The sequence below is a fragment of the Triturus cristatus genome, chromosome 12, assembly GCF_964204655.1.
Source record: "Triturus cristatus chromosome 12, aTriCri1.1, whole genome shotgun sequence".
Taxonomy (NCBI): domain Eukaryota; kingdom Metazoa; phylum Chordata; class Amphibia; order Caudata; family Salamandridae; genus Triturus; species Triturus cristatus.
In genome coordinates this window covers 690,680,664-690,695,195 of record NC_140595.1, presented here as the reverse complement: position 1 = coordinate 690,695,195, position 14,532 = coordinate 690,680,664, and positions in this window count along the sequence as shown.

Below are 14,532 nucleotides of genomic sequence, written 5' to 3'. Positions count from 1 at the left end.
TGTATTCAAGCCAAAAATAAAAGAGTTAACATATACACAGATTCACGTTATGCATTCGGAGTCGTACACGACTTCGGAGTCCTTTGGCGAGAGAGAGGTTATTTAACTTCTCACGGTGCCAACATTCAACACGGTCCCCTCATTCAAGCTCTGTTAGATGCAATACATCTGCCTACTGCGATATCTATCATGAAGTGCAAGGCCCATACAAAAGTCACCGATATCATTTCCCAGGGTAACGACCTGGCAGACCGAACAGCTAAACAAACAGCGCAGAATCGGACTCATGCAACTGACTTGACAAAGACAATAGTTCCGACATCGACACACTGCATGACAGTTAGGGATCCCGCCCTTGATGTAATTGACATACAGACACATGCTACACCAGAGGAAATCAAGAAATGGACTGAACTAGGAGGGATCCAAACAGATCAGGGATGGATGACGAGGGAAAATCTACATGGTTTCTCCCCGACTCCATGGTTCAAGTCATCATTAACACAATACATAGTCCAGCGCATCTAGGAGAGAAAGCTATGCTAGACAGTATTCAAAACATTTGGTTCAATGAACACTTACGAGCAGCAGCCAAACAGAAAGTGCGTACTTGCATGATTTGTTGTCAGTTCAACCCAGGTAAAAGCATTCCTGTAGAGCAAGGTGGATTTCAACCTCCCGATCACCCTTTTGAAGTCCTCCAGATGGATTATATCCAGATGGAACGTTGTCGAGGATTCAAATATGTCCTCGTAGTTGTATGCGCACTTTCTCGTTGGACAGAAGCATATCCAGTCCCAGATTACACTGCTCCGACCACTGCCAAGCAGCTGGTTCGTGAATTCTTCCCACGGTATGGTTTGCCCCGTATCGTGTACTCAGATAACGGTCAGCCGTTCTCATCCGAGCTAATGAAACACATTACACTCCTGTTAGGCTATCAATGGAAATTCCACTGTGTCCGGCATCCCGAGGCAGCAGGTCTCGTGGAGCGTCATAATCAGACTCTGAAAATACGACTTTCTAAAATCTGCAGAGAGAAAGGCGTCGACTGGATAGTAGCTTTACCAGTTGCGCTCTTTTACATGAGAATGATAGCACATTCTCGAACAGGGCTATCCCCGTACGAGGTGGTCTTCGGTAGGCCACCAAATATGTGGGGGACGCCTATACCTCGTAAAATCACTGATGTTGATTGTAATATGCTGACAGATTACCTTGCTTCCTTGATGTCTGCACTACAATCTTGCCGTTCACAGGTAGCTGCAGCCTTTCCCGACAACACCGAGGTGAAGCCCCATGAAGTGGTCCCCGGAGACTACGTGTTTATAAGAGATTTCGACAGGAGGAGCCCGCTGGAGCCTCGCTGGCAAACGCCGAAATTAGTACTTCTGACCACGAGGACAGCAGTGAAGATTGAGGGTCGCAAGGGTTGGCTACATTCGAGCCATATCAAGAAATTTCACGGACTGCCTTCTGATTTGAACTCTCAGCCCTGCCCTCCTCCACAGACTGACTCAAAACTCCCCCTGGTCGAGAAAACTGCTTCCCAGGAATATAAACTGAAACTAAGGTCTAGCAAGTCAGACAATTTAATTGTTTAAGTCCTCTCCTAGGTGAATCGGTTAAATTAGTCTCTGACATGTATCCTCTAGACCGAAATCGAGAGAGAGATAGACAGAAACAGCTCAAGAAACGTGCATATTGTAAATCACTTCGTAGTCACTGTATAGTGACATTGTTGATTATGTTTTTTCTAAATCTTCTGATTATTGCTGCAAGTATACTGTTGCACATATACTACCCTATCTTCAAGCGTGCACATTCTGCTTTCAATGTTACTGCCGAACACTCTTTTAGCGAATTACCTCCGCATGAGTTGCCCTACAGACTTGCGCTGCGCAACAACACATTCATTAGTATGTTACATCACTCTCATCAGACCAACAACGCTACAAATTGTTGGATATGTGGCCGACTCCCTCCCTACCAGAAATACAAGGGAGTTCTGCCCCTCTTTCCGTATCCATTCACACACAATGGTTCCTGTGGTGCATGGTTTAGTTTGATTAATTCTTTAGATTCAAATACCGTAGTTTACCAGAGCAACTGGGTATGGGGAAACCTGAACTTAGTTTTGCTTAAAGCCTGCTATCCTAACAAAGAGGGACTTCCCAAAAGGACAGGAACTGATCTAGAAAATGAAGTATATGGATTAGGTAACTTTACACTTAACCTCATGATTCTGAATGTTGAATCCGAAGCTGCACCAGTCTTGCCTGCTATGTCAGTATTACCAGTCAAAGGTGAATTATGTGTAAGAAAGAATGGTTCAGTACACCTGGGTCATAGTAAATGTACTACTGTGATCGAATTCAGTGATCGAGGCAAGTCTACATTTAGAGCTTCCCGTCATTCCTACTTCATTTGTGGTCATACCGCATATATACGTTTACCTCTAGATTGGGATGGTACCTGTTACATTGCATTCCTTCTGCCACCTGTTTTCCTAGCCCCTCCTGATTATCATAGAAATACCCATCTAGTACACAATAGACCCCAGAGAGATCTCCCGATTGTCGACTACACTGAAACGGCATGGGAACAATACACAGACTTCAATAAAGGTCTCTTTCCCTACATAGGTGTTGTCTCTAATAGTAAACTGATACGTAAATTAACCAGAACCCTTGAAGCAGTAGTGAATGAAACTACCTCTGCCCTAGGCAACTTAACAGAGGAGCAGTCTGCGATGCGGATTGTTGTTCTCCAAAATCGTCTTGTCCTTGACGTCATCCTGGCCGATAGGGGCGGAGCTTGTAGAGTCATCGGATCGAGTTGCTGTGTTTTCATTCCAGAAAACGCGCCATCAGTATATAAAGCCATAACTCGTCTTCACAAGATTGCAAGTCAGATACACCAGAATCCAGGCACCTGGACGTGGTCCGGTTGGTTCTGGAGTGTGTTGTCAGCCTGGGGATGGAAAGTCCTATCCTTCCTAGGTATTGCCCTTCTCATGGTATTCAGTTGCTGCCTGTGTCTACAATGTGGGCCAGCGATTTGCAGCCTGTGTGCCACATCATGTATTCCACGTTCAAGTTCTCATTCAAAATCCCGTAAGAAGAAAGAAGAGCAAATGATGTTACATGAACAGATTGATGGATTCCTGAGGATCGATATATCATGAAGGGTCCGTAGGGGACAAGGAGGGAATGAGGAAATATGAATTTTTATGATCAATTGTGTCCCCTATCTTAGACCCCAACGGCTCCATGTACGTGCTACAAGTACATGTATGTTCCCTCCACTTCCAGCTATGAAGACGCAAATACATTTGTGTCCAACGTTAACATGTCCTCTTTCAGATCCACCATGAATGGGTCGAATATTCCGTTCCTAAGGATGCCTTGCCACCATCTTTATATGGTGCACCTTTCACGTTTTTCAGCTCTGGCAAGTTAGGCCCTGAATTCTGCCATCGAGCCTTTTCCTGCCTTCTGCCTCTGAATGCTCCAGCCTGGACCTGCATCTGTATCCATGACCTTTGTCTTACTCCCTGCGCGGCTAACGGTGCCTGGCCCGGCCTGTTGCCTGCCAAGACTGTATTTAGCCTTCAAGTTATCTGCTCCGCTCCTCGAAAAATACATTCCTGTCTAGTGGTTTAGGTAAACATCCTTCCAGCTGCAGAGCAAAGGGCCCGGCCTTACTGTCCCCGTGCAAGTAATTCATAGCTCCTGTTACCATGGTAGGCCCATGCCCCCTCGCATCTCATGTAGACACGTAGACGCTTATACACGCACTAGCAGTCAGTATAGGATAGCCTCTGCCTGAGAGACCTTTCCTTCCAGAGAATACAGTTCCTTAAACACAAGATATTAGATACGATTTGGGATTAGGTTGTTCTGACATCCCAGACTTCTGTCTCCTCATGTAGGGCTAAATGTCAAGTCCCCTTCACCCTCCAGTTATACGTCAATCACACGTCATGCTACTGTGCGCGCATCTCTGCCATGTATTTCTGCTGACATTGCAGGATTCTCTTATGGATCCACCCACCTGTGTCATCCTTACGATGACGTTTCTAGTACACGCCCTTATGCACGCCTATTGTAACGCCTTTTTCATTACGTATGTGTATTCTTATCTCTCTTCTCAGCTGTTACGCCTCCTGCATCTGCCTTTACTGTAATGCATTGACTATATATATGATAACCTGTCAATAAAGTATGCTCAATCCCTTCCCGAACCTTCGTGGTGACGGAATCCGATTGCCTGGTTCGAACCAATTCCTTTGTAAGGAATAAATCCCCTTTTAAAACCTCTAATATCACGGATTCTGCCTCTTATTTATTCTGAGTTATCCTTATTGAATTTTACCGCATAAATTAAGTACAGGTAATTTAAAATTTACCACAGTAGCCCATCTTCCAGGGTTGATTTGGGCCCCGGGGACCATATTCCGAGGGCCCGGCCAAGTCACCTGGTTGCCCCAGGGCACCCAGTGTGCAATTGGGACCGGGGGAGACTCAAGACCCCCACAGTCCCACTTGGCACCCCACGTCCTTCAGGAGCGCACATTGCTCTGACAGACAGGAGGCTCCCTGTCTGTCAGAGCACTGTTTCCATCTATTTCCCTCCACGCATATTTGCATGCAGAGAAACAGATGAAAACTCCGCTTCCTGAAAGCTGCAGCTGTTTGACAGCTCCAGCTTACAGAGAGCAGGAGTTATGTTTGCTTTTACTTGGTGGGAGCGATCTGCTCCCACTAAGCAAAAGCAAACAGCTACCTCTCCAGGGTGGGCACCTCAGGAGGTAGCCGGCCCTGGGGAGTGGCGGTCCCCAGGACCATAAATGGCTCCACGCGGCCCCCCATCATAGAATGTAGCCCGCGGAGGTGGTGGTCCCTGGGGCCTGAGGGGCATGATGGACCTGCTACATTAATTTATTTCAGCCCAGGGGAGGTGGTGGTCCCCAGGGCTGGAGGGGGGCTGCGTGGTTCCCTCTAATTTTTTATGAATTGCCCCAGGGAAGCAGTTCTCCCTGAGGCTGTGGGGTGGACATGTGGGCTCCCCGCATGAATTTTACGATAAGCCCAGGGCAGGTGGTAGTCCCTGAGGCTGCGGGGGGCACTTTGGCCCCCCAGCATTAATTCTATATGCTTCGAACCAGGTAGTTGGTGGCCCTGGTGTGCCAGCAGGCCCAGTGGGCCCGCCTGCATACATAATTTTCAATGCCCCGGGGAGGTGGCTGTCCCTGGAGTTGCGAGGGGCTGCATTGGGCCCCCTGCCTTTATTTCAGATCTGCCCTGCCACGGGAGTTGCCGCGCAAGCACCCCCTACATAAATCAAAAGCACTGCCCCAGGGAGGTGGCGGTCCCTGGGGCTTTTATAAGCCCAAGGAGAAGGCACTGTGCACCCCCTCCTACTTTTATGTTATACCCCTGAGACCTGGTCATTCTTTTCCGCAAATTCATGATTATCACGATTTTGCTGTCCTCTTTAAAAAAAAATATTTTAAGCCATGGTGCGATCCCAGTGGGACCCAAAGACCAAGGCTTGGAGGTCAGGGAATTCCTAGACTGCCCCCTTGTTTTACATTTTTTTGGGATTTGGCTGAAGCTGAGTCCCAAAATGGTGGACAACACTTCCTGGTTGAATGTTGCCAGCTAATCAGAGCTCTGCATTTCCCTGCACGGGCTCGGTATGTTTTTTAGAAGTCCTCACAGCCACCGATATCACTAACTATTTTCTTAAATTTCCCAAGAAATACTGAATAGATTTACAACAAATAATAAAAAGCACAATCTGCATTACTATATCTCCCTTCCTGCCAAATTTGGTGTAATTCTATCCAGCAATTTGGGCTGTACACGTGTTCAAATGTCCTATGGAAATTAATTAATTAAAAGAGTGCAGGGTGCAATGCAGTTAAAAAGCAGGACATGTACTCAGGTTTATATTTCCTGGTAGTGAAAAACTTTTCGCTTTTAACTACTGCTAGGCCTATATCCACGTAGGAAAACATTGGGATTACCGTATTACATTTTATAAGTGTAATTTCCAAATGGTAAAATATAACTGGTTCAAGTTTGGTGTCTCTAGATTCTTGAGTTAAAATCCTAACTTATGGTGAAGTCAGATTTTAAATGACAATTCTGAAAAGGCCACTTTTAGAAAGTTGTACTCTATAACAGGTAAGGTGCCAACAAGGGATTTAATTCAGTCTGAGAGATTACTAGTATATCAAATGTTGAGGATGTCTAGTCATGACAACATAAATTAATCACTACAAAGTGTTTGACTGTTTTGATCATGAAATAAATTCAAACAAACGGGTGTTAATCTTTTTCGGTTTATAACCAAGCAGAACAAGCATTGGCATAGTCAATAAGTCTCGCCTTTGGGACCGTGTAAGTGTTTAGCCATCCAACAGTTGCAGAACTAAATACTTATAAGGTTCCAAAAGCGAGACCTATTGGCTATGCCAAGCGGCCCTGCGGCCGCGAAAGTGAAAGTGATTGCGATCAAACATCAAAGCGGCCGTGAGGCCGCGAAAGTGAAACTAATCGCGGTAAAGCGCGGCGCGCGCGCCCACGCAAATGCACTGTAGCTCCAGGCTGGCCTGGTAGCACTTTTTTGAGCCCTCTCAATAAGTCTCGCCAGACCAGCGCATGCGCTGGGTCAGGCGAGACCTAAAAAAGTTTGAGGTTCATATGAATATGCTCACAAACATTAATGACAGGAATTGTAATTATTACCAATAAAAATGAATGAGTCATCATTGTATGGAAACCCAGAGTCTGTCCTAAGCATTAGAACAAAAACTCATAACTCGAATTTAACAATCAGTAAAAGGAAATTGGGTTATGCTTTTAGAAAGTTGGTATTTTCCTGTCTTAGCCATCTGGTGCCTGCAGCCTGCCTCTGGTCACATGACTGGTGGTAGTTTTCAGTTGGGCTTTGTGTATTCCTCCTAGACAGCCACATACATTGGGAGCTTAGGTGCGGGCCATCACTGGTGGGATGGGAGGGAGGAGCTGGACCCAGCCCCACTTACACCTGAATAGGCTGTGTCCTGTCCCCACACAAAGAGCTGCATACGCCCGTAGCTAGTCTGGAGGCAGGGCAGGGATGGCAGGGCATCTGTGTACTTCAAAGGCATGCCTCTAGATATTTCTCCCCACTTCAAAGGATGCAACTGATATAAAGAAGGCCCTCAGACACCACCACTTCAGTATACTTCTGGCCCTGTGGATACTCTGCCAGGAAGAAGAACTGCTATGCTGATGAAGGACAGCAACTCTGATGGACTGCAGTCTGCTGGCCTCCTGCTTTGCTGTGCTGATCTGCTGCTTGCTGCGCTCTTGCCTGGGTGAGAAGGATTGGACCTGCATTTCTTGAACATAGAACCCAGAGTGAGTCATTGGGCTAGTTGGCTGGCCTCCTGATTTGAAGCATCAAGGACATATTGGGCTTACAGACACCTGCACCTGCCATCTGTGAGTGTACCCTGCCAAGTGATACCACCCCAGTCCTGGACCCTTGGAAGTGGGTCTAAGGGGCTGGCCAGTAGAACCGACACATCTTCTTTGCTGAGTGACACAACCCTGAGCAGAACGAATGCACCTCCTTGATTGAGTGGCGCATCCCAGAGCAGAAGATGCGCAGTGCCGCTTCTGCATGGATTGGACCCATCATAAAAGACTCGAATCAGCACTGCAAACCCGCATTTGAGGCCGATACATCGCCTTTGGAACCACCTCTGCGTGACGCTTTACCTGGCGTGGATCGTCACCTCCTTCATCAATGGCAGCCTAGACAACAATGATGAAACTCTGCATCACAACTTCCCCGCTCATCTAAATCAACGCATTGCCTCAACTGTGCATCGCATTCCCAACATCGAACTTCGTATTGCAAGTCCCGTTGATGAGATCCTCAACGTCGATGCAATAGGACCGTGCACGCAACATCTCGGAACCGACACATCACCTTGGCTGCGTGACGCATCATCGATGTGGATCCAAGCAACACTCCACAACAAGTATTTAGGGTACTCTGTTCAGCAGGCCTAACTAGGTCCCTGTAGTCAGCCTGCACTCCATCATGGTCGGCCTGAACTTGAGACTTTGTCTGGGTCTGGGACAACCAGATATTCCCAATAGCCCTTTGTGCTTTATGGCGCTATTTCTCATTATAAACCTTAAAATTCAATATCTCCAGTTCTACTAATTGGATTTTTGTTGTTTTGGTCTTGTTTTATTTTTTAAATTCAGATCTATTTTTCTAACCTGGCTTAGGTATATTTTTGTGTGGTATTTCACTGATTTACTGTTTGAAGAGTTGCAAAAATACTTTACAAATTGCCTCTAAGTTAAGTGCAACTGCTCTGTGCCAAGCTACCAGGGGCTGAGCACAGGCTAATTCAGGGTTTGCTTGTGCCTTACCCTAAGTAGGATTGTGGTTGCTGCTTGTCCAGGACTCACACCACATGAAACCTGTAACCAATTGCATTACATGAAATGTACGAAATTCCATTGATTTTGCAGGTGTGAAATCTTGCATATTTTATGTTCTGTTTAAAAACGGTTAGAACAGAAGAAGTCTTGTCGGGGACATTTTCTCCTCAAACCACCCTGGCTGCTATCTCACATAATGATGAACACAAAGTATACTCTTGCATTCACCTTCCATGTGCGATACCTTGAAGTAAATTTCGTAAAAGTTCACAGAATTTGAGGTAACCTATGCAAAATTTCTAACATTTCAGGCAAAATATTTCCCAGTTTTGAACAGCGTCTCCTGGAGCCTGAAGGGCACATTACTTACCTCCATTTAAGTGGCACAACCGGGCATGGCGATGAAGGTAATAGGAGAAAGTTTCAATAATGGAAGACTGTGGACCTGTCTACGAGTGCTGCAGATATGTGATTGGTCATTTTGCATCCCCAGAGCTAATGATACTAGTGATCCAGTTAAATCCAGGGAATCAGTCATTGAGGATACAATCCCCCTTTTGATATGGGGGATTTTCTGCTGCTGAATCTCTGGATGAAAGTAAACAAATCTGCGATTTTCCTGCAGCTCTTGTAATTGTGATGGGGGCAGTAATTGCTGTTACCTGCCCCCTCGGAATTAAATAGGAAATTGTAATATGCCCCTGGGTAGGAAACTGAAGGGTTAATACCTGTCGGACGCTATTACCAACCAAGCTGAAACACAGCGAAAGTCAAATAACTTCTTACCCTCAAACTGTCTGAAATGGTTACACAGTTTCTCAAAAGAGCAAAAACAACATTAGGTCGTATTCCTGTCTGACCTGAAATCCAGACTGATTCTTTTAAAATTGTGAGAAAATAAGATAACATAATATGTGTATTTGTAAAGGGCACGTTCACCCCCAAAAGGGTATCTTGGTGATGAATAAAGTTTATTGGATTCAGAAGGGGTTCCATTTTAGAAGCTAGAGACTATTGCTAGAATAACTACAACACAGGTAACTACAAACAAATCCTGTGCACACGTGACAATATAATTAAATTTGATCACAGAAAAGATAACAGGGTTCAAAGAACAATGGAAAGATGTTTTTTAATTCAAAACGTTGTCTTTCATCAGTACAAAGAGCGCCAGCCGACACGTGTTTCGTCAACAGTAAATGAACTGTGACTCTTCAGGGCTGGGAAACAATATGAAATTTGATCAAAAAACCAAATAATAAAGGATAAACAATAAGTGCAATATAAACATGGTTGTGATCAAGCGTAAAACAAATGAGTGAAAAAAAGAACTCTATGTGAATATGAACAAATAACACATATACAACGAATTTGGTGTTGCAGTTGATGTTGAATCTGATATCAAAGTGGTGTTTATGATGACTGGAGAAATCCTTGACTCCATTCAATGCCCATTTGCAAACACCACAACATCCACATTTGTGGAAACCAATGGTGTGTGGTGTCAGCCAAGAGCGTGTTGAGGCAGTATGAGGAACAGTGGGGCTAAGCCTGTTGCGCAAAGTTCTTCCACGTACATTCTTCACTCCGCCATATACAATACTTTTACCTGGCTTTTTGCCCACTCCGCTATGTACAGCACTTTTACCTCGTTTTCTTGCCCTTTTGCCTCATTGTTGTTGCTTCGATTTTTCTTCTGTTCTCGAATCTTCCTTTTAGTAAATGAGGATGCTTTTGTTATAAATAACTGTTTTTCCTAAACTGCTATTACTGGATACAGTGTTTAATATGTTAAGTTTTCATGCCTTCATTATGTCAAATTTTAAACACTACTTGGTGAGACATTTTCTCTCCCAGATGTTTTTCTTCCTTTTTCATGCTTTTGCCTTTTATTTTTCATATATGAACCTTATCTTTCAGTTTAGTTTCTCGTGCCGTTGTCCTTTTTGTTGTCACCCCTTCTTCATTGGCATTTGTTCATATTCACATAGAGTTCTTTTTTTCACTCATTTGTTTTACGCTTGATCACAACCATGTTTATATTGCACTTATTGTTTATCCTTTATTATTTGGTTTTTTGATCAAATTTCATATTGTTTCCCAGCCCTGAAGAGTCACAGTTCATTTACTGTTGACGAAACACGTGTCGGCTGGCGCTCTTTGTACTGATGAAAGACAACGTTTTGAATTAAAAAACATCTTTCCATTGTTCTTTGAACCCTGTTATCTTTTCTGTGATCAAATTTAATTATATTGTCACGTGTGCACAGGATTTGTTTGTAATTGTTCTGGTATGGGCTTTTGCCCACTCCTTATACAGGGGTTTTGGGTATTCCCCTGACCTGTTTGCACCGTTAAGCATTGGTTCTTTGTACTTCTGACTCCATCTGTCCGTTCATCTGCCTTAGCGCCATTTATCCTGTCCACAAAACCCTCTCTGGTCTATATACAACACAGGTAACATCGGTGTTTTTCTGAAGCTGTCCTTTTTAAATAACTGTTTATTACCTCCAGATGAACTTCTGTAATATTGGTCCTGCTCTGATCAAGCGAAACTAAACAGCCTCTTCTTACTTTCCAGATCCTCAAAGACTCAGAGCTGAGCAGCATGAAATATTGATGGCTCTTTTGATCCTTGTAGAGTAAAGAGGACAAATCTTTCTCTGACAGTGAGCATTACAGTTATACATTACAAGATGCTACATAAATAATGCATCGAGTAAAAACTATGGGGCAGATTTATGTTTGACTTGCGCCTCATTTACGCCGCCGTTGCGTCACTTTTGTGACGCAGCAGCGGCGCAAATCCTGCGCCATGGTGCGGGGTATTTACAACGTGACGCATCTGGGAGATGCCCCTATGAGTCTAAATCCAGTAAAAAGGGCCTTATAAGAGGTAGAGAATCTATGCTGACCGGATAGAATTCAGCCGGTGAGAACAACATCCTGGACCAGTGTCTGGAGCCCAAGGCTAGTGTGAGCCAATCACAGCCCGGGGTGGCTCTGGCCCATCCCGTGCATCAGCACAAGGCCCTGTCCTCGTCCTGTGCCAGGACACATTCTGGCGACAATAGACCACTTGTGCTGCCTGATTAATAGCTTAAACTGGCAATGCAGTCTAGTTACCAAGACAAATCCTTCAGCAGAGGCTGGTGATTAAATGGCCCAGAATACTCCCATCGCTGTCAAGAATTGTCCTTTCCTATTGAGAAAAACGTATTTTAAATAGCCTGCTATCATATATTTCGTATCTGGAGAAGACAAGGTTGCTTACTTGTATATTCTAGTTGTCCTTGATTCCAGACTTCTCTGAATTCATGAACACTGACTTGATTTACATATATATATATATATATTACCCATTTAGAAAATCGAATGAGTGCACTTGTGTGTATGAGTGTGGGTGTGTCTCTGGAGTAGTGTAACGTAAAATGATGAGCCCTCCTGAGTCTCCCATATCTCACATTTAGTCATTGGCCTTAGGTGGATTGGGGTCCACCCTGAAGGGATGAAGGTGTGTGTGTGTGTGTGCGTAAGTGTGCGCGCGCTTAGTAGACCATTTAAGGTTAGAAAGCCATAGCAGCCGATCCCTGGCTTTCCCTTACCTCCCCTGAGAGAGTGGATGAACCCTGGTCTAGCAACCGGAAGAGAAGGTTAATAAAAAGAGGTTCAGGTTCCATGTTAACTCCAGTGCGTGCTTTTTTCTGGTCTATGGTGGTTCTGCAGCGCTTATTTCTAAACACCAGCACTTATTCTGGTTAGTCCCCCACATGATGACAATGCCTCTGTTTTTTTATTTTTATTTTATCATGTTTTTTTTAAAATTGAGCATTGGCGCTTATTTTTTCTGTAGTTTACACTCCTTTCCCTTTCTGTAGTCGCACAACAAGTGAAGTGCAAAGAAGCGAAGAGTGGAGAATGGTATCAACCACGTGACGCACTATCAGGGTGCCTGATGCCACTCCCAATAAGCCGATTAGTATCATGCAAACACACCTGTTCCCCTTCGGGGTTGTGTTTAGATTTTTTTCTTTTGTGTCCTTAATAGAAAAAGCACAAAAGTGATTAACAGGAATCTGAAAACAATTTATACCATCTGTGAGGGTATAAAGAGCGTAAGGTATCTCAGTCATTTGGGCACCTAGAGAAATGGCAATCCACAGGTTTGAATGCCCACTCTTGACTCATCCTTTCACCTTTCTGACATCTGTAAAATGAGAACCCCCTCTTCCTCCCTCACTACAATTTCTCTGTTTCTATACAACTAGGTTTTCACTTCATGAGTACACATATACCTATGTAGACAATAACTACTGCATTCGCCCTGTATTCTAGGTTCAGGGATAGTGTGAAATAGTTACTTTAAGTTCACATGTGTCAGCTTTCATTGGGTAAGAATCGAGGGTGGGTGTTACTAGTTACTAGCCTTTCCACCCACATGGATTGAGCCATTAAAACTTTAAAAGCTATTAATTTGGGGGCGTGGCCTGAACGCCGAAGATGGAGGTCGGATGTTAAAAGCGCTCCCCACTGCCATATTAATCCTGAATGATCCTGCTCTAACAAGTGCATCCAACTGTATACAGGGAACTGGTTGGCATCTGGCCTGCACAGGACACCGTCATGGGGATCTGATGTGTCTCTGGCCGAGGATGCGACAGGAGTGGCAGCTGCGCGTGGCTGCGGGCCATATTGCGGCCGCGTGATGAGGGCGCGGCCGGCTTGCAAGGCCCCAGGAAAGACTGATGGCGGTGACCAGAAAATATTTTTTTTTTTATATATATTTTTTATTGAGCAGAGCATAAGGGCAATACATACTTGTAATATCAGTGGTCATCAGGAATTGAAACCAACATTTTACAATCAAAAATTCATGTTCATCTTTCAAATGGAACCATCATAGATTAAATACCGAGACCAAGACACCGAATAATTAAAAATGCAACAGAAGTCTGGCTGGGTCTTACAAAATTTAAAAAACGTGATCGTATTCCTTAAATTTCTAAAGTGCTAGAGTGCTCCGAACTAAAGTGACCCATGACAGATTTACTGACATTGTTCAAAGGCCTTGGCGTTTACCTATAATCATTAAAGAAACTGAAATATTTAACCCCTTCAGCGCGGCGCGGATTACCGCGCCGTGCTGAAGGTTCGTTGCACGGGCGGGGCCGTGACGGAGCGGTTCCGTCATACGCACAGCGCGACTGATGCGCATGACGGAACCGCTCCGTCATGCGCATCGAAAGGGTTAAACTCACAATCTCCTATACCCTTGATTATAGAGCACTGTTAAGAAGAAATAGCCATGTAAAACCCGATCCATCAAATGTAGACATTGTACCTGCAAAAGAAACTATAATATTAAAGTGCAGTTATGCCTTTCCTTAGGTATATGCCAGAAAAAAGTGCAATGTGCTAAAGTGCTCCCCAACACTTCAATTCAAATGTCTAAAACAAATTATATTTCCACCATTGTTTCAAAATTTTCAAAAAACTTCCAAACAGTTTTAAATTTTCTTGTTGCGCCAACCCTCTTGGTATAAGCTTCTTCAAACCTCATAGTTTGTTGCATTTTATTTAGCCATTTAGAATAGGAAGGTACATCTTCAGACCTCCAGTTTTGGAGAATTAGAGAGAGAGCAACTAAAGAGCTAATGTCCGTATAGGTCTCTTCGGCTTTAGTCAAGTCAGGCCTTGCTCTAGAAATGCCAAAGAGAGCTACCTCTGCCTCAGGGTCAAGCCTCTTCTGTATTGCCTGGCTTATAGCCGAGAAGCTCTTGGCCCAAAATAGCTCAAGTTTTGGACATGTAAAAAATGTGTGGAGCCAATCTGCTTCGCCTTCAGCCTGACATCGGAAACATCTCTTTTCCAATTCCGGATGACGTTTTTAAAGAGTTTTTGGGATGTAATATGCCAACTAAAGAGATAAAAAAAGCCCCCCTTTTAAAGTTGGCTGATCTTAGTGCCTTACTTCCTAACTGGGCTATGGACTGCCATTCCTGGCGAGAGAAGGAACAATTAGTTTCCCGGGTTACTTTTTCCAGGAATTCTTCTACAAGGGGGAGCTCATTAC